The sequence below is a fragment of the Eptatretus burgeri genome, chromosome 7, assembly GCF_056783735.1.
Source record: "Eptatretus burgeri isolate ZD-2024b chromosome 7, Ebu_testis_v1, whole genome shotgun sequence".
NCBI lineage: Eukaryota > Metazoa > Chordata > Myxini > Myxiniformes > Myxinidae > Eptatretus > Eptatretus burgeri.
In genome coordinates, this window is record NC_140967.1 from 74,612,171 (window position 1) to 74,632,186 (window position 20,016).

Sequence of the window (20,016 nt, forward strand, 5' to 3'; positions counted from 1 at the left end):
TCACAAACTAAATCTTGGATCTTGCAAGGTCCTCTCAAATTTCCTACTCCACCAAGTTTACATTCAATTACTGTCACTGAATGAGAGACCTGAACATGAGTGTTACTCTCAGCCAGATGCTGGCACACTGATCCATCTACTCATGATTTAACTGTGGGGACAAAGTCTCAAATTGATAATCACTCATGATTCTGGATCCAATCTCAAGTAAAGTCTCTGCTGAGCTCATATTCTTCCTCAAAATATAACAGAATTTCCAAATGTGGCCCTTTTTCCACATTTATAACAATCCCAATAATGGTGTCTCAAACTCATTGGTCAGACAATGTCAAGAACGAGACAAAAGACAATCTCTCTCCTCTGTTCTGCTTTATATTTATTGACTCTTGAAATCAAATTATCATTGGGTAAGGACATGGACACAATTTAACTGCCACAGGAGTTAAATGCAAAGAACAAAAATGTCACACCTCCTCTATGTACAAGGTCTATCTGAAGTTGTTTTGCACCAATTAATGAAAAATGAACAAAACATGCAGTGAAAGCTGGTAAAGAATATTCCAAAGAGGAATAGATGGAATTTGGACTTGATGATGTGCCGAATGTGTATTGAAAGCAGGCAAAGCAACAAAAAAATACAACATGAAAATCAACATGCAAACAAGAACAAGATTAAAAAAAACATCAAACAAATACCTAGTTATATTGAGGAAGACCAGCAAATCTAGTACAACAATTGTACAAGGCAACAGTCAAGGGACATGCAATGAGCATTGCAAATCCTGAAAATGTACTGCTCCCCAAGAAACAAAATTCTAACAATAAACCGGCTTACAGGGCCAATCTAATAAATTGAATTTGTCATACGTCTGTCTGTCTACCCATATGTTCGCAATTTTTGCAAAGACCGCTGGGCCGACAACCACCAAATTTGGTTGTATGCTTGGGGTCGTTGTCCCGTTGGAACGTAAATCATCGCCACAGTCTAATGTCTTTTGCACTCTGAAGCAGGTTCTCCTCAAGTATTTGCCTGTATTTGGCTCCATTAATTGTTCCCTCTATCCTTAAAACTCTCCCAGTCCCTGCCATTGAAAAACATCCCCAAAGTATGATGCTGCCACCACTATGGTTCATGGTCGGGTTGGTGTTGGATGGGTGATGAGCTGTTCTCAGTTTCCGTCAGATGCAACGCTTTGCATTCAGGTCATAGAGTTCATTTTGCATCTCATCAGACCACAAAATCTTTCACCTCATGCTCTCAGTCTTTCACGTGCCTTTTTGCAAACGCCAGGCATGCTGTCATGCACCTTTTTCTCAGGAGTGGCTTCCGTCTGGTCACTCTCCCATCAAGCATAGATTTGTGAAGTGCTGTGGAGACTGTTATCCTTCTGACAGGCTCTCCCAACTCAGCCAAGGAACTCTGCAGTTCTGTCAGAGTGGTCAATGGGTTCTTGGTCACCTCCTTGACAAAGATCCTTCTTGCCCACTTGCTCAGTTTGGTCGGACAGCCATCTCGAGGAAGAGTCTGTTTCGTTCCATATTCTTTCCCTTTTATAATGATGGAGCTCACTGTGTTCTGGAGAACTTTCAATACTCCAGATATTGTTTTATACCCTTCCCCCGATCTATTCCTCACAATTCTATTTCAGAGTTCGACAGACAGTTCCTTCGATTTAATGATGGAGTTTCTGCTCTGACATGCACTGTCAACTGTGGGATCTTATATAGAAAGATGTGTTTCTTTCTAAACAATGTCCAATCAATTGAATTGGCCACAGGTGGACTCCAATCAAGTTGGAGAGACATCTCAAGGATGATCAAAGGAAATTGGATCCAACTGAGCTCAATTTGGAGTGTCATAGCAAAGGGTTTTAATACTTATTGCTTCAATTTCAGCTTTACATTTTAAATTGATTTGTAAAAAATTCTGAAAAAAAAAAATCCACTTTCACATTGTATGGTATAATGTGCAGATCAGTGATTTAAAAAAAAAAATCTCAATTTAATCCATTTTAAATTCAGGCTGTAACACAACAGAATGTGAAAAGACCGCTGGGCCGACTACTGTGAATACTCAAGGGGTGTGAATACTTTCTGAAGGCACTGTGTAATAAATGTGAGTGTATGTATCTCCTCCATAATTCCAAAACTATGAAACCAAGCAGCCCAAAACATTGCATGGATATTAAGGGGACTCCAAGGGGGTATAGGAATGAAAACTGGGTGTTTGGGTAAATTTAAACACCCTTTTTAAAGATGATTAACGGCTTACCTTCATGAGAGGCTTATCCATGGTCAGCCCAACTTCATCTCACAGGGGTCTTTTGATTCAGCAGCCAACATTTTGATTCGGCCTCTTGAAAAAGTCTTGCCTTGGAAACACGAATATACTCTCACGGACTAATTAAAGTATATAATCGAAATATGACTTCTGATTTCAGTGTCAGATCTCGTGGAGTAAATGAGTGTCAGAACCTGGAGTTTAAATCTGAAAATCTAAATAAATTACAGATTCTTAAAACAGAGCATATCTCATTCCAACCTCATATAAATATTCTTTCTAACCTGATATGAGTGACTGACATAAATATTCGCTACTTTTCGGGGGACGTCGAAAGCTGAAATTTTGCGTGCCAATGGACATGGAAGTCGGTACACCGAGAAAAATCGCACAACCATCAGAAAGCATCTGTAAATTAAAATATCCGAAAATAAGTGCAGCCGTGTTGTGCTCACTGCAGGTGAGTGACCCGAGACATTGGGGACAAAGGGAGGTCATGCTACAACTGCTGCTTTTTATTATGCCCCAAAGTATGAAGCATGATTCGTTATCGCTTACAATGTGTAAGCATATGCCACTAGTATCTCATAAGCTTTAAGCAAGGCTGTGCACCCTCCTCCATATTTACAGAAGAAAATGTGAAATTGCCAAAGCGTTAAACTACTTCTCCTGTTCTGTTTTTCTGCTGTTTTCCCCGAAGTGTAACTTTATTGAGTGCAACAGAAAAAATTAAGCAGGTGAAGGCTCCTGTGGTGTGAGTAGTGGGCATGGTGACTTTGGCTTGGTACTCTGGAGTTAAGAAGGCAATATCAATTAGATGATTGGAATAAGTCAAGCAATGGGACAAGTGAACTGAGAGTTCAAGATACAATTGAAAAATGTTTTCAGTGGCTCCAAAGCAATGAATCCCTACACCATGGCAGGATGGCTGTTTAGCCTGGGTTCGAATTGTTTCAACATTTTGTGCAATCTGTTTTCAATTAGGATGTTATTAGTACCCTACTGGTTTCACTGGAAGGGATTATAGGTTTGCTCTCCATCTGTGTCCATCTGTCCATCCGTCCCACCTGTGGTTTTTCATACTTTTTCCCCCATACCCTTTAACATGTTCAACTGAAACTTGGTGCATGGCTTTATTATGATAAGTTACAGAACAAGTTTGAGTTTCAGGGTGTTTCGTCAATTTTTCACAGTTATTCCCTTGTTTGACTTAGAAAATATCACATCGGTGGAGGTCCTGGACTGCAAAGCAATTCTCTCTTTGGTTTCTTTTCATTAGGAGCTTGGAGCGATGTTAGCAATGTTATAAAAGTGAACGAGATGTTCGTTTGTGGCGCTCGTCCTCTGAGCTCTCAAGGTAAATCGCAATAAAACTTTATAGGATCACAATTTTTGCCATGATACACTTTACTAGGGGGTTTTAAACAGTTATTTTCTCACAATTCATGACATATAAACGCACAAGCCACCACCTGTCGTGGGGAAGGGGTGGGAGTCCAGAGGAAGGGGTGGGGTGGATGGTCTGATAAGACCTATTTGTATTCACTGTGACTTTTCCACAGCCACCAACTTCACCTTAAATAGGACTTGGAGATTTTACATTGAAATAACGAAAGAAATATGTAGGTAGTGGAAATATTTATAAAAAATAAATAAATAATTCAGTGGCATAAAGGTAGCTGTGATTGGAAAGTGTATATAAATAAATATTTCAAGCAGGTAATGTCAATAGTGGTGATAGTATAGTGTATACAAATAAATAAATAATGAAAAGTTGTGTGTTTTAGTGAATATGGTAGTGTATATAAAATAATAATTCAATGTTTAGTGACAGTGGAGATGGTAGGGTGTATATAAACAATTCCAAGTGATATTGCACACTTCAATGTCCACCACTCCACCATTAGCCGCCTGCGAACGCGCCTCAGAGAGACTGGAAGCACCGTGAACCGCCCACATGCCCGGCGACCATGTGTGCCCACCGCCGGTCAGGATCGTCACATGAGGCTGCAACATCTCCGGGATCGACTCCGACCGGCCACGAGGACTGCCGATGAGACTGTCGGGCTGCATAACAGGCGCATTTCAGCCCAGACGGTGCGTAACCGCTTGAGGGAGGCCAACCTCCGAGCCCGCCGACCACACCGGGGACTCGACCTCACTGCAGTCCGGCGTCAGACCCGACTGAACTGGGCCAATGTTCACTTGCGCTGGACCCTCGCACGATGGAGGAGAGTGCTGTTCACCGATGAGTCGCCGTTCCAACTGTATCGGGCTGATGGCAGACTCCGCGTCTGGCGTCTGTGGTGGAGTCTGCGGGCTTACGGGGAAGGGCATGGTGGTGTGGGAGTGGTCGGAGTGGTCATCGTATCTGCAAGGGATATAAGGTGTGCGCGCCGCCTGAGGAGTCGTAGGAATGCAGTAGTCAAACGGGCTTGTGCGTGTGCATACGGAATAAAGGAGAGCCGCGGGCAGAGTACGCCCGCGCTCGCGCTTGTGCAACACAGCCCGGCTCGACTGTTCCCCCGCTCGTGTCTGCCTGCTAAGCATCTCCCATTCAGTACATTACAGTTGGCTGACGAGGATCTTCGGATCGGCGTGTGCAGGGCGGCAAGTAACCCGGGCGGTTCCAAGCTACGGAGCCAAGGGTCTCGCCAGCACGAGCATGGCAGAAGGTCGGGGCACGGCACACGGACGCGTACCCGTGTTCGGGGGAGATGAGTTCGAATTGTTTTCTGAACAGTTAGGTTGCTACTTTCGTGCGAATGATGTAGAGGATGAAGAGAAACGCAAGGCGATCTTGCTCGCCTCGCTATCAACGGAGCACTACCGGCTGCTGAGTGATTTGGTGGCTCCAAATAGGCCCAGTGATGACGTGCTATCCTTTCAGGACATCGTGGCGAAAATGAAGACCCACTTGGCGCCAGAGAAGTCGTTACATCTCGCGCGGTTCCAGTTCGATCATCTCGCTAAGGGTGGCGAGGAGCGCGTTGCGGACTTCGTAGCACGAGTGAAGCATTCGGCTGTGCCGTGCAAATTCATGACAGAGGAGCGTCCGGCACGGCTCAGAGATCGTTTTATTTCTGGTCTGCGAGACGCAAAGATGGTAGCAGCCATCCTGCGGTTGACCGACATCACATTCGACTCGGCGGTCGCGACTGCTTCGTCTGTCGAGCAGACACTCACGGATGTCCAGACCATTGCTGGCCAGGACGTAATGAGTAGCTCCAGCTGGGGCATGTCGGCTAATCCCGAGGTCCACGCGGTGACCGCACAAGTGCCGCAGGTCGTGCAGCCCGGAGTCCGAGCGATGGCTCAAGTGCCGCAGGTCGCACGCGCGCCTGGCGGTGCGGGACGAGGGGCACCGCAGCACGGTCGCACCGGGAGCGAAGGGGTTTTCCGGGGGTGTGGGGGTCCGCACCTGCGACAAATGTGCCCGTATAAGAACACCGTGTGTTTGCATTGTCACAAGGTGGGACATTTGAAGCGCGTGTGTCGGATGGCGGGGGCCTCCGTTGGGGTCTTGGATGACGAGGTGCGGGAGGACCCCAGTGACCTGGAGATCGGCCTGCAACCGGGGCATGACGATGCCGGCGAGCCGGAGCAGGAGATGCAACCACGGTTGAGTCTGTTTTCCGTTGGTTCAGAGATGACGACGCCTTTCACGGTAGAGGTCGAAGTGAATGGCCAACCGACTGTGTTTTGCGTGGATACCGGGGCTGCGGTGTCGGTCATGGGTGAGCAGGCGGCTCGTGGTCTTCGCGGTATTCGCCTGGTCAAGACGGCCTTGTCGTTATACACGTACACCGGTGAAGCGATTGCACCGCTTGCGAGGGCCGACGTCTCAGTGCGCTACCGAGATCGACGCGCCCGGCTCTCGGTGTTCGTTGTACGAGGGGAGGGGCCCGCCCTTTTGGGTCGGGACTGGCTGGCGCACCTTGGATTGGGTCTCAGGTTCGTACCTCCAGATGTGCCAGTGCTCTCTTCGAGACCTTCGTCGAGTACCGAGGGCGAGGCTCTGGCGGCGGGGGCCGCGTCGATGCAGCGGGAGCGACCGTTCGTTGCTGCCTGCGGCGGTGATGTGCGGTTCGGGAGCGGCGAGAGCCGTATCAGCTCTCGCGATGAGTTCCCGCGCTTCGGCAGCATTCGTATGGCAATGCGCTTCGGTGTTGTTCAGGCAGCTTCAACAGGTGGCGGTGAGCCCGTGGCGTTAAAGGGAGTCGCGAGTCACAACATTGAGTCGACAACCAAGAAACGGACTCGTGATGTGGGTTGTGGGTTGTTGTTCATTGCATATGTGTTTTTCCTTGCTCTAGTGATGCAGTTTAACGTTGTTGAAATAAATGCCAGCAGTTCTCGTGTGAAAGTGGATTTGGCGGAGATCAGTCAATGGTGTTGGTATTATGATCAATGTGAGGTGGGAGCAGTGGTGGCAAATAAAAAGGTTGGGTTGGCCTTCCATTGTCCCGGGCCGCAGGTAGTTGCTTTGTCATGTGCTGGGAGTTTATCAAAAGACCGTGCTGTACGAAAAAATGAGTTTGCAATGCTTCCAGTGATGTTCGTAGTGATTTATAACGGGCCTATGATTGAAGTGTGGTTTAAATGGAATTGCGACCGTCTAGCTGCCGTGTGGGTCTCGGAGATCGACTCGGAATCAAGACTGGTGCACTGGTCGGCGTTACCCCCACCTCTGGTTGCAAGCGCAGCTCTCTGTGTTCGCTCAAGGCCGTTTAGACGGGCGTTGGCGTCTCAACTGATTGTGGTGCGTGAGTTGTTTTGGAGCATTAAGTGCGTACAGCCAGCGGCGCTGTTCAGCGCCCCCGGCCAAGGTCGATCAAGGCTGCCGCTGGCGCCACGGCTTCCAGACAGCGGGCTTCCGGCCTCGGAATGTTTATCTACATCGGGTCTGCCTGGGGGGAGTGGGCCGGAGGCGTTTGAAGGTGCCGGGGGAGGTTGGCTCGAAAGATCGCCACGACCTCGGCGAGGGCCATGTCAGCATGAGCCGCCTGGGGGCGTTTCCGCTGGATAGGGCTGCTGTGTTTTTTTTTCGCCTTGCTGCTTCATATCGGCAACACGGCCAGAGTTTGGGGGGGTGCTGTGTCTTCGGAATCTGGTCGAGGCGGCTCCATTAACCCGCTTTCACGCATTATATGATGTGGTGTGCTGTTATACTTCGCTGTTTTCATTTTGTTTGCATGATTATTATACCGAAGTCCTTCGTGTTCTTTATGCTTCTTATAATGGTGATCATTTAATAATCATAGTTTTAGGGGGGAGGAGTGTGGTGGAGTCTGCGGGCCTACGGGGAAGAGCATGGTGGTGTGGGAGTGGTCGGAGTGGTCATCGTATCTGCAAGGGATATAAGGTGTGCGCGCCGCCTGAGGCGTCGTAGGAATGCAGTAGTCGAACGCGGCTTGTGCGTGTGCGTACGGAATAAAGGAGAGCCGCGGGCAGAGTACGCCCGCGCTCGCGCTTGTGCAACACAGCCCGGCTCGACTGTTCCCCCGCTCGTGTCTGCCTGCTAAGCATCTCCCATTCAGTACATCACAGCGTCGGGCTGGGGAGCGCTACACTGACGCCAATGTCCTTCGTCGGGTGTCACACGGTGGTGCCAGTGTTATGGTGTGGGCAGGCATATGCCATGGAGAGCGCACTCGGCTTCATTTCATTGAAGGCAACTTGAACGGGCAGCGGTACAGGGACGAGATACTCAGACCCATCGTCGTGCCGTTTGTGCGCCTTCACCATGTGACGTTTCAGCACGACAATGCTCGCCCCCATGTTGCCAGGATCTGCATGGACTTCCTCGGTGAGGAGGACATTGATGTCCTCGACTGGCCTCCATATTCTCCCGACATGTCGCCCATCGAGCACCTTTGGGACGTTCTTGATCGACGCGTACGACAACGTTACGCAGTCCCAGAGAACGTCCGCCAGCTCCATGTGGCTCTCCAGGAGGAATGGGAAAACATCCCTCAGGCCACCATCGATAATCTGGTGATGTCCATGCGCCGGAGATGCACCGCTCTGCACGACGCCAATGGTGGACACACCCGCTACTGACTGTGTGAACTCTGACAGTGACACCTCGGTTGTGTCGGCTGTTGTAGCGCAAAGACTGTCGCCAGAATTCTCAAGGAACTCTTTGAAATTTAATGCTCAATTGTCATGGATTCTATAACCAAATTGTTGTGAAGATTTAGTATTAATGAGTTCGAGGTAAAATAGTAAAAATCGCTTGGTGCGTTTATATTTTTGCGCTTGGTGCGTTTATATTTTTGTTCAGTGTAGAAACAAAAGAGGCTTAACGAGTGAAGTAGAACTGCATAAGGGTACAAATAGAACGGATTTGCAAAGGAGTATAAGGGCACACTCACACCCTGGTAAACTATACAGGATTAATACTTATCTGGCTCTTTCTCTAAAGTCTAAACCATGCTAAGGCTTTAGATAAAACTAGTTATTGGGTCTGCACTCACATTACCCCTTCAGCAGTTAGTGGGATACCATCGTTAGCAATACCATTTAACTTGAGTGAGTGGTGTGGATATTGGTTAAGATGGAAACATCAGGGTAAATGGGACAATATCACCAACCATGATAAGGAATGGGAAGTGGGATGGTCTCTCTCTATTGAGTACAGCCTGTGGCTGCTGGTTGCATCATTGGTTGGGACGCGGCTATGCCGCTGATGCAGTGTCCCCCTTACCAGTACACTGGTGCTCATTTTGCCGACCTCGGAAGGATGACAGGCTGAGTCAACCTCCTGGTGTATTTTTAATTCAGCGGCCCAAGGGGCTTGAACTCAGGACCCTAGGATCCCAAGCCGCCACCCTAACGACGAAGCCAACACCAGGCTTAGTAGGATGGTTAGACCAGGAAATTACCGATCGTGCTGGGAACTGCCTCTGGCGACGAAATTGCAGTAGTTGGTACTAGCCTAATTTCAATTAAAGTAAAATGCCTCCATATTTTGTGAAAGAACAAACAAAAGAAAATCAAATTTATGTTGAGTGCAGAAGTCATTGGAGGAAAGAATGTTAGGTAATTCTGAATGTAAGAGCTATGTTAATATAAGGAAAATCAAACAGTAGGACCACAAGCAGCATTAAATAACACCTACTTTGTGTGTGGAAATCGAACCGATCCATGGCTCCCAGTTAACTGCACAGGGTCGTGTGATAATAGCTTACATAATACCACATATGCGCCTGCTCATCCATTCACCTTTTGAACATCCGAAACGAAGTAAATGGAGTTTCACGTCAACTGAATTGTTCTTTATGGTCATTATTCCTCATTATGGAGTTGGCCAGACATCCATAGGAATTGGAGAATTGGCTGCCTCTTTGGAATTGCTTGCGAATGAAACTGCAGATGGTATGGTAGATATTAACTCCGAGGTATTTGCTCTACATACTTTCGCAATGCAAAACTGAATTGCTTTGGATTTGGTACTAGCGGTGCAGGAGGGCACTTGTGCGGTGATTGGTTCTGAATGCTGCACGTACGTCCCTGATAATTCAGAGCATGGTGCAAGTTTAGCAGAAAAGATTAGAGATGAAGGAGCTAAGTTCCACAATTATTTTACGAAGGATGGAATATTTTCTTGGCTCAAAGGAATTTTTGGAGGATGGGGAGCAAGATTGTTGCAATGGATTTTCATTGGATTACTTCTGATTGTCATTACTATTGTACTCTTTGAATGTGCCACCACAGTACTGCCAGCATTGATTACCTCCCGCTGAAAAAGGAAGGCTAGAAAAGTAATGGTTTCTCAACAAACACCTTCCTATACCGATCCTGATCCAGAGGAGTTCTATGACTTGTATAAAATTGGAATTGGAAATCCAGAAGTCAACGTCATGAGTATTCTGTGATTACAGGCAAATGTTCCTCTTGATGCACTTATCAGCCCTGTTCCCAAACACTGCACTCGGTGTGTTGAAAACCCGGCTTGACCGCCCGAGTGGTGGATCTCCACTGCAATGGCCTAAAGGCCTACTTCTGCTGTAGCCTAAAACAGGCCCAGCCGTGCAACCACCTACAGCCCCCTGCTCTGATGGAGGTGGATGATAATATGATGGGCTGGCCTCCACGATGTGTGCTTGGAAGTGACCGCCCAAAGGAGTGAATGCACTCGTGTGCAGATATGTATTTCCAATTGATTTTAAAAAACATTAATTTTGTGTTGTTTTGCCCTGAAGAGCAAAACAGGGAGTGTAGAAGTCGACTTCCTTTAGTAGTTTTTATAATAAAGCTGCTTGAATGTGGGCATTAATAAGAATTGTAGTTTCAGTTAATCACTGCATGTGTTTTTTAATTACTAAATATTAATTGATTCACCTTGATGTAACTCATTTTATTAGAACTTGTAATCTGTGTCTTTCTTTGAATAAGGTCTTATTTTGTACTGGAGCTAAGGCCTACAGCCATTTGGCTCCATAGAAACATGACTCACTCGCTGCTTTCCTGGATGTCTTGAGAACCCCCAAATATTCTCTCCCTCTTCTCCCTCTCAGTTCTTAGATTTCTAATTGATGTGCAGGCCATTTGTACTGGCATGCCTTTGTAAAGGAATTATGTCATGTTTGATAATGATAGCTTGATACATGATCTGTCCAGAATTGCCCTGCTCGCAGTTGGACCGCTATCCGAGACCCTTGCTCACAATACTCTTGTCCGCCTGCGCAGTTTGTTGTTTCTGACCAGGGCAATAAGAAACGCTCTCTGAGTTTTCTCCCCTGTCTTGATAAATCCTTCACTTTACTCTAGCCGGCCTAGCTGAGGTCAGATGTGGGTCATTATGACCCGACTTCCCTCCATTCCTGTCCAGTTTATTTGTGAGAAGGTTCACGCATACCGTCCTGCATGCTGTGCAATCTGGTCCTCTCCTTGCCCCCCGAGAACCTACCCCCACTTTCTCCTTAGTTCTACATATAGATGAATTCCTGTAAGCTCTGAATAGCGGAGACCATTGCAAGACTGTTTCATCAATGGTCCTTTGTTCCGTAATTACGTATTAGAGATTCTCTGTGGATGTACTTTGCCTCGAGTGGACAATTGAGTTTCTAGAGTTCCACAACAGGTGGAAGAAACTGAGGCAGAGGACGGTGAGTCGCTCATCCAGCTCGCATATCTGGAACACTGGAGAGGACTCGCCTACTGGGTCTGGGCACCTCAGGGACGCGGCCGTGTCCCCATCGCTTCACATCACTACTGCCCATCTTCCCCATCCATTTTCCTCTGCATTCTCCTGTATATTTGTGTGAGGTGAGGGAGAGAAGGATAGACTGCTTTCCTTTTCTCCATACGTTACTTTAATTATATTTTTCAAGTCCTTCTTGTTTTATTCTTTGCCCATGAGTGAATGATGGCCAAGTCTTTTGTGTAAGTAAGATTGAATAAGAATACGTGTTGTGGTTAAATCTGCTTTTATGTACCTTTTTGCTTTCTTGCTTATAAATACTCGGTTTTAAATGATTGCTTGCTTGTGTGCTTCTAATAAATAATTGTTTGTTGTTATTTACAATCTGTCTCGGTTGTCTTTTTTTATTGGTCTGATGCAGTGCACAAGGTTAGACAGAAAGTTCTACCCCAATAATTTGCTTCGTTAGCCAGCGCACACTCACTTTAACGCTCGTCAGTAATCAAAGCGTGCGGTGAGGGCACATGACCCAATTAGCTGACCGTCCACAGGTAAGGTTTCATGCGAAGTAGTGCAACCCTGGCCGCATTGGCTGTGCCAATCAGCGTTCATGGTTGCTTAGCACCCTGCCAGTGCACGAACTTTTCTGTGCCCGGTGGTCTCAGTTCTGGGCGTTCAGGAGGGACCCAAGTGCTTCACTTCATGGCAAGCCTTGAGCCCTGGATCCGCGACATATATATATATATATATATATATATATATATATATATATATATATATATATATATATATATATATATATATATATATATATATATATATATCATGTTGACAATCTGAAAAAGGATTGTAGTGTTGTATTGTTGTCTTTCCTTCCTACCTTATTTGGTTGTTTTTTGTGGATTCCATCCTTGCATGTTTTTTCATTTAGATACAATGTTGTTTCGGACTTGTTTAGAAATTAGTTGTTCATTATTGGGACTCTTCCTTACCTGCCCAGTGAGGATCATCGCTTCGCTTGCTTTTTATATGGGGGGGGGGTCCAATTATAAACGTAAGCTGGAGATTGAAGCTTTGCTGTGGCTGACAAAAGATAGCTGAAATAACCATGTCGAGGAATATGCGCAGAACATAATGTGTAAGTCATGCTGCCAGAATTCACTGGTAATCGGACGTATTTTCCTGTTTATTGTTACCAAAGTTCTCAAGTATAATTTTATCCTTTCACAACTCTCACAAATATTTTTTCTGAAAATTGATAAGGAGAAACATAAAGAGGGTTCAATTGATCATGGTCAGGAAACCCACATAAGTCCTTAAAAAGCCTCATGTGGCTCCGGAACTACAGGCTGGAGACCCCAGGCAGCTCTTGGCCATCCTGCCAGCTGGTATAGTGTCTATAAATAAATAATTCAAAGTTGCATGTTGGTGGTGGAGATGGCAAGATGTATATATGTATTGTGAAGTAGGAGTGTCTGTCCATCTGTCAGTCCCCAAACTAATCCCTCAGTTTTGGGGCTACCCCTCCAAACCTTCTGTGGAATGTTTTGTGGTCTCAGCTGGTGTTCTCAGGTGGGTGGGAGGTTTCATCAATACCTCAATACAATTATGATTTTGAGTTTTCATCCATACGAAGCTGCTCCCTATCCAGATGTAATGTTAGAATGACGTTTATCTTCGTTTAACTCAGGAGTGTTTGTAACATTGTATTTCGTTGTGTTAATTTGTGATTGAAATAATGCTGTTTGAATGAAAATATAGAGAGATTCAGTTTAAAGGATAATCATGAAATGATGTGAGGGTATCCACCAGTGACATTCATGGATTCTGCATTTGCAGTTTCACCATTGACATAATTGAAATAATACCCACCTTTGGTCTGTTGGGGTCAGCTGCAGGAAGTTTTTTTGCCCAAGTGCTTCACAAACCAGCCAGCTGTTCATGCCTGACTTTCGACTGAAGGTGCAACATGAATGTGGAATTGATTGGTTCATGGTTTAGCATTCGCTGTTTCCACGTTGTCTGTTTGCATTTGGACTTCCTCCGGTGCATAGCACGGGTAGCTCACTCACAAATAAATAAAGGAATAACTCGAAGTTGTGTATGAGTAGTGGAGATGGTAAAGTGTATAGAAATAAATAATAGTTTCCGAAAGTATATATATTCCTGTATTGTTCTGTCCCATAAAAAATATTTGAACAAATTGCAAAAATTCGGAAATAAAATCGTGCATTCCATGGCTTTTGGCTCCAATCCCAAAATCATATGATTTGCCTCATGCCCAGATGTTATTGCATAAATGTGCAAACATGAAAGAAATCCTTCTCATAATTCTTGAGTAGAGGTGACGGATGGACTGGAAACATCCAAAATACAAGTTCCCAAATGGGCTGACACCCAGTTGGGGGCTAAAAATACCTGAAAAAGAAACAGAAGGAAACACAGTGACAATTTGAAAGAAGAGAAAGGAAAATGGGAAGTCACAAGACCAACATTATATATATATATATATATATATATATATATATATATATATATATATATATGTATATGTATATGTATATATATGTATATGTATATGTATATATATGTATATGTATATATATGTATATGTATATGTATATATATGTATATGTATATATATGTATATGTATATGTATATGTATATATATGTATATGTATATATATATATATATGTATATGTATATATATATATATATATATATGTATATGTATATATATATGTATATGTATATATATATATATATGTATATATGTATATGTATATATATATATATATATATATGTATATATATATATGTATATATATGTATATATGTATATATATATGTATATATATATATATATATATATATATATGTATATATATATATGTATATATATATATATATATATATATATATGTATATGTATATATATGTATATATATATATATATGTATATATATATATATATATGTATATATATATATATATATATATATATATATATATATATATATATATATATATATATATATATATATATGTATATATATATATATATATATATATATATATATATATATATATATATATATATATATATATACACAGGGGGGCTGCAAAAGTAGGTATACAGTAAGGATTATACAAGTGTTATAATAGTGGTGCTAGGATTCATTTAATACTAGTTTAATTCATTTAATAATCCATTTAATTTATTGTTGATATGTTTATTATTGGTATGTTATTATTGATATGCTTGTACAATCAAAATTCGTTTTGTGCGCACGTTTTGTTTTTCATGACTGTATACCTACTTTTGCAGCCCCCGGTATATCAACAGTTGGAAGAATTATGAGAGAAAGGTTAAAACAAATAAATAAAATACAATACTGGACACAAAGAATGAATTTTTTTTTTTCAAAGATGATGTAACACCTGAAAACCATAAACACTGAAAACAAGACATTGTGGCCAGATACATCATTCAGAAATAAAAAGGAAAGGATTGCATTGCTAATTAAACTCTCACTACCAATTGACTTCGGTCTCAGTAATTCAGAGATATAAAAAGTGGTGAGCTCCCAGGACCAGAAACCTGAAATGAAGAGAACCTGTATTATAAAGAAAATCGACATCATATTGAGTGGCAGCATGATTGAAGTAATACAAAAAAACATTGCAGAGAAAATGAAAGAGATACCTTGAATTATATCATAATTGAGTGTGATTGGAAGCTATCTGAGGTTCAGTGAACGTCTTTAAAAGAGCTCTTGGAGCAAAGATATTGTTACGGCTGTGGAAATTCGCATCACACCATAAAGGGCCCTCAGGTGAGATATCTCTCGAAGTACATGTGTAGTTGGCCCAAACCCGTTGTATAGAGGGAATTTATGTGATCCATCCGGGCTGCGATGCTTTGAGTTAGTCGTTTTTCTTTCTCTATCTTTTATTTCAAACAAACAGCATCTCAACAACCACGTCATCCCCACCACAGCGCCAACCACACAACGACGCCACACCACCAGCTTCGCCTTTACCTTCACAACCTCATCCCACATCATCGCTTCTACGGCCATTCCCAAACACCACCAGTCAACACCAAACGTCGTGTTCCCGGAGCCGTTCGGCCATGGAGGCCGAACGCGTCGATCCGCGGATCAGGAATGCTTCACGCCCACTTCTCCTCCGTCCAATGGGCAAGTGCGAGGTGGCTTGGCCCCGCCTCCAGGCGCGTGGAGGTGAATTCCGTCTCGGTCCGTCTATGCAAATTTTAGGATCAGGGGAGGTTCACGCCCATTTTTGCCTGATCAATGGCTGACCGGGGGGGCGGTGTGGCCCGCCTCCAATCGCGTCCTGATCCGGGAAATTTGTATATTGGCTTCTCCTGCCGGCGATAAAAGCGCGAGAATTACCAGGTCGAGTGGAGTTGCTTCTGGAGACAAGGAGTGTCGTGTTGGTGGAGTTGAGTCGAGTGCGTGCGGTGGAGCTGTGGGCGGCTGGTCGGGGCAGGGGAGCTCGGGTCCGAGGCCAGGAGGACGGCAGTCGGCGACGAGGCTGCGGTGTGGGGGATCGCTCGTCTCGTCGTGGGACCCAATGGGCGTGGGACCCCGCCCCCAGGGCATCAACAATTTCCCCTTCCCCCACGCTGAGATAGTGCAAAAGGGGGGCCCTGTTCCTCCCCACCCCAAACGTGGTGCCAACAAGCACGCCAGGGGCCCGGAGTCGGGGCACAGCGGCGCGGACACTTTGCGGCTTGCCCGCCAACGCGTCACGAGGACGCGGGTAAGACCTCCCCGGTCTTGCGGACCTAGCCGCTCCTCTAGGTCCCGCGCACATTTGGCCTACGGGCCTGTCTGCCTCCTTGTCTGTGAGGGTGGCTTCTTTTGCTTTTGTGTAAATGTGTGTTGGTGCCGTCTGTGAAGTAAAACTGTGTAAGTGTTGCCGTGTGTACGCGTTAGTCGGTTGTATTACATTTGCTTTTTGTGCATAATTGTATGGCTGTAAATACGTGCCTTCCGTGCTTGTCTGTGTGTGCGTGTGAATAAAATGCTTGCTTGTGGAATTGTTCCCGCTCTGCTTCGTCTCCTTCCTTTTAATTGACTCTCCATCCTGCATCACGTAAGGGGTTCGTAGTGGGTGCAACATCCAGGTAATTAATTTGAACCGTCCAGGTCGACGATAACACTGCTCGGTTATCCCGATAGTACGGAACGGGCCGCCTAAGCGGCTCGTGTCCGGAGTCGACCTGTGGCGAGGTACGATCGCCCGGTTTACCATCCGCGTGGGTACTTAGGTAGGTCGAGTTTGGCGAACAACCCTATCCTACGCGGGTGGCCGATTGGCACGATTGTGGTGAGGTCGAAAGGCCCACCCGTGACTAGCTCCCGGCGTTGGTCCGAGAGGGTCACGACAGAATTGTCCGTCCAGTGGGCGACGTGCCGCGATTCGAGTTACGTGGCCGTTCGCACGCTTGCGGGCGCGAATTCGCAACAATATAATGGGGAGTGCCTGGAGACACTCCTGAGATGAAACGAGAAAATATCACAAGCGGTGTTCCTATAAATAAATTAAGGTGGATACTTTGGGCCCTGGAAATGAGCTCCTTCTTACACCACTTGATTTCCACGACAGGAGAATACAACCAATGAGTATCAGGACTTGGTCATATGGTCATACAGGCCTGTCCCATAATTTTGTCATGTTGGGATTCATCAGATACTTCTGTATATATGCATGTTTTCCACGCATTAATTAAATATACCTGATCGCCTGAGGAATACAGGTTGTGTCCCAGAAGTCTGGACTCGTAGGGAAGAACTCGTATAACCACCCTGCAGAAATCAAGAACATTTTCACTGTGTTTCATCTGTAGAGGACCAAAGACGACCAGCACGAGTTTTACCAGCAACACTTACAGTATCTTTTAATTGTTGCAACACTTTCCCAATGAATCATTGAGTTGGCTTTGGCTTCTTGGGGCGTTTTTCATGAAATAACTCACATGCCTTCCTCTGGCTTCTTCTGGAAACATGTAACACCACCAGTCCACCTTCCCTTGATCAGTATAGTGAGCCATCAGGGTATGTTAATTCCTGAATAAATAAAACTGACATGAGAAATGTGTTTGTTTAACTTTAAGAATATAAAGCCAATATTTCTCTTCAAATCCAGACTTTTGAGACGCCCTGTACATTTTCAGAATCGGCATCACCAAATTGTCCGCATGATGAACACTGACACTGCAGAAATAAAGGAGAAATACCCATCAGATTTCATTCCTTCCTATCCAGCCCATCTATTGAGCACTGGGCTGGAAATACCGAATGAATAAACATCATAATTTCAAAGAACAGTGCATAATCGTCAGAAACTGACAAAATGCTGAGCAATAATGATATAACCTGACTCATTTTTTATCCGTTTATCATTGTTTCTATCCATGAAGACTTTGACATACAATAAGAAGTTGCAAGCTGACAATGAAAGTCCAATCACATTGCCGTAAATAGCTATGGTATGCATCAACAATACTGTTGTAGTCACCAGACCATTCCGGTTTCCCGGTTTGAATCCGGCGAGTCATGCAAAAACGATCACAACCGTCATCCACCTCAAGAACTTCCTTTCGGATCCGCGTCTGTCAACTGCTTTACCATACGAATTGAAGTCCCCAAAATGGGCGAGGATCGCACTGATCGGTGATCATGTGACATCTTCATCTTTGGCTGAGAAACGGAGTCATGTGATGTGTGTGGTTCTTGCGGTGTTAACCGCAATCAATCAGCCTGTAATATGATTATTTAACCACCAGAGCAAACAGGATTTACCTGGAGACCAAGTCAGGTTGTAAAGTGTATTCACACGGTAAAAAAAAGGCAGGAATACAAAAGAAGCAAAACAATTTAACAATTATTAAAATCCCCCGTACACGTCCACAAACCAAACGAACGATCGCAAGATGCTTAATTAACTTACCCCGAATAGGCCTTCACACATACAACAGTGGGTAGACTGGTGGAATTCACAAGACAATAAAAGCGTTGTTAGGCCAACCCCTTTGAAATGTGTGTGGTTACTCCACAGCGGCAGGGGGGAAGGTGCAGCATCAACGGGCGGGTGCAGATTCTGTTGATAAAGCCGGCATCTCACTGGGCTGCGACAGCTCGCGACAAAATGCGAACGGGATTCTCCGAAATGTCTGGAAACGTTTGCGGTGGTTCCCAATCTCCTCGCGTGAGTCGCTCTGGTGTCGCTGGAATTTTGAACATGTTCAAAAAATTAGTGCGACAAATTTTCTCTCAAAATAGTCATAGAGTCGTCGTGGTTGTCTCGAACTGGTCTCGAACCCTTCTCAATTTAGTTTCCATGAGTCAGAAGGTGCGACAAATGTGAGACAACTTTGTGAGGGATTGGCGACCTACGAAACTAAATTGTGACTGATTGGAGAAAAAAAATGATAATCTGTCTTGGGACCCCTGAGAGTTTCTTAATTATATCACAATTTGTTCTCAATGACGTGAGACATGCACAAATGTGAGATATTCGTGAGACATACGCAAAAATAAATTCAGTGTGATTGCAAGTGAAAGTTATCGCTATTTTATCGCAATTTTGTGTCTCCAACTAGTCGCGAGCTGTCGCAGCCCAGTGACATACAGGCTTAAGGTGTGGCCTCCATTCACAAAGCCGCATGGAAACACAGGCTCCCTGCTGCGTCGCATTCCCTTACGTCCTCCCAAGACGAATGATAGCAGGCAGAGAAATAATCTTCGCCCACACCCTGCCTTTTATACATTTGTACATCTCCGTCACCAAGTGATGATTAGGCCCCTCCCTTCTCTCTCACCATTAGTGGAGCGGTGCTTGATCTGACCATTTGCCCAATGCTCCGGTGATGCAGTAACGCCGGGATAGTGGACACGCCTTTGATCGCCTTTCCTTGGGAAAATGGCCCAGTGCGTTTGAAAAAGACACATAAAGAAAAGATGACAAAGGTAAAATATAGGAAACTAGAAGAGCACTCGGTAGAGCGAATGCCTCCACAATGCAATGCCTGATCCAGTAGAACATATCGAGATTTTAAAATGGTACGTGCTGCTTCCTTGCTTGACATTCAGCATTTACAAAGATAAAGCACTGACAATCCCCATTGGTTGGCGTCCATGGGGAGGAGGACATTCCTCCTGAGGAAATGCTGCGCTGAATGCGGTGAGAAAAGAGGCGCCATTGTTATGGAAATGAGAAAAGCGGAGTATCTCAGGAAGTGACAGCACTTCCCCCCCAACTCATTGGTTGTGTTAAGTGTTTGTCGGGTGTGTGTGTGTGTGTGTGTGTGTGTGTGTGTGTGTGTGTGTGTGTGTGTGTGTGTGTGTGTGTGTGTGTGTGTGTGTGTGTGTGTGTGTGTGTGTGTGTGAGAGCTCCATTACGAGCTTCAGATGTTGTTTAAAAACAAAAATGATTCTTCAACATTGAAAGATTGGAATAATATTTTAAAAACTTGTGCACGGATTATGACAACTTGGTGTATGAGTTGGTTAGATGACAAGAACAAGCTGATTCAATTCTGATTAAGGTCCGGA

General features: G+C 44.8%; 1 long non-coding RNA gene across 1 annotated transcript; it reads right to left on the reverse strand.

The window, feature by feature from the left end:
- Positions 1-13,540: 13,540 nt before the first annotated feature.
- Positions 13,541-19,293, reverse strand: LOC147023554 (uncharacterized). Its single transcript, XR_015059749.1, has 3 exons — positions 17,439-19,293; positions 17,199-17,268; positions 13,541-13,847 (listed from the first exon to the last, which is right to left on the reverse strand). It is a non-coding gene; the product is annotated as an uncharacterized LOC147023554 (long non-coding RNA).
- Between the last annotated feature and the right edge of the window lie 723 nt (positions 19,294-20,016).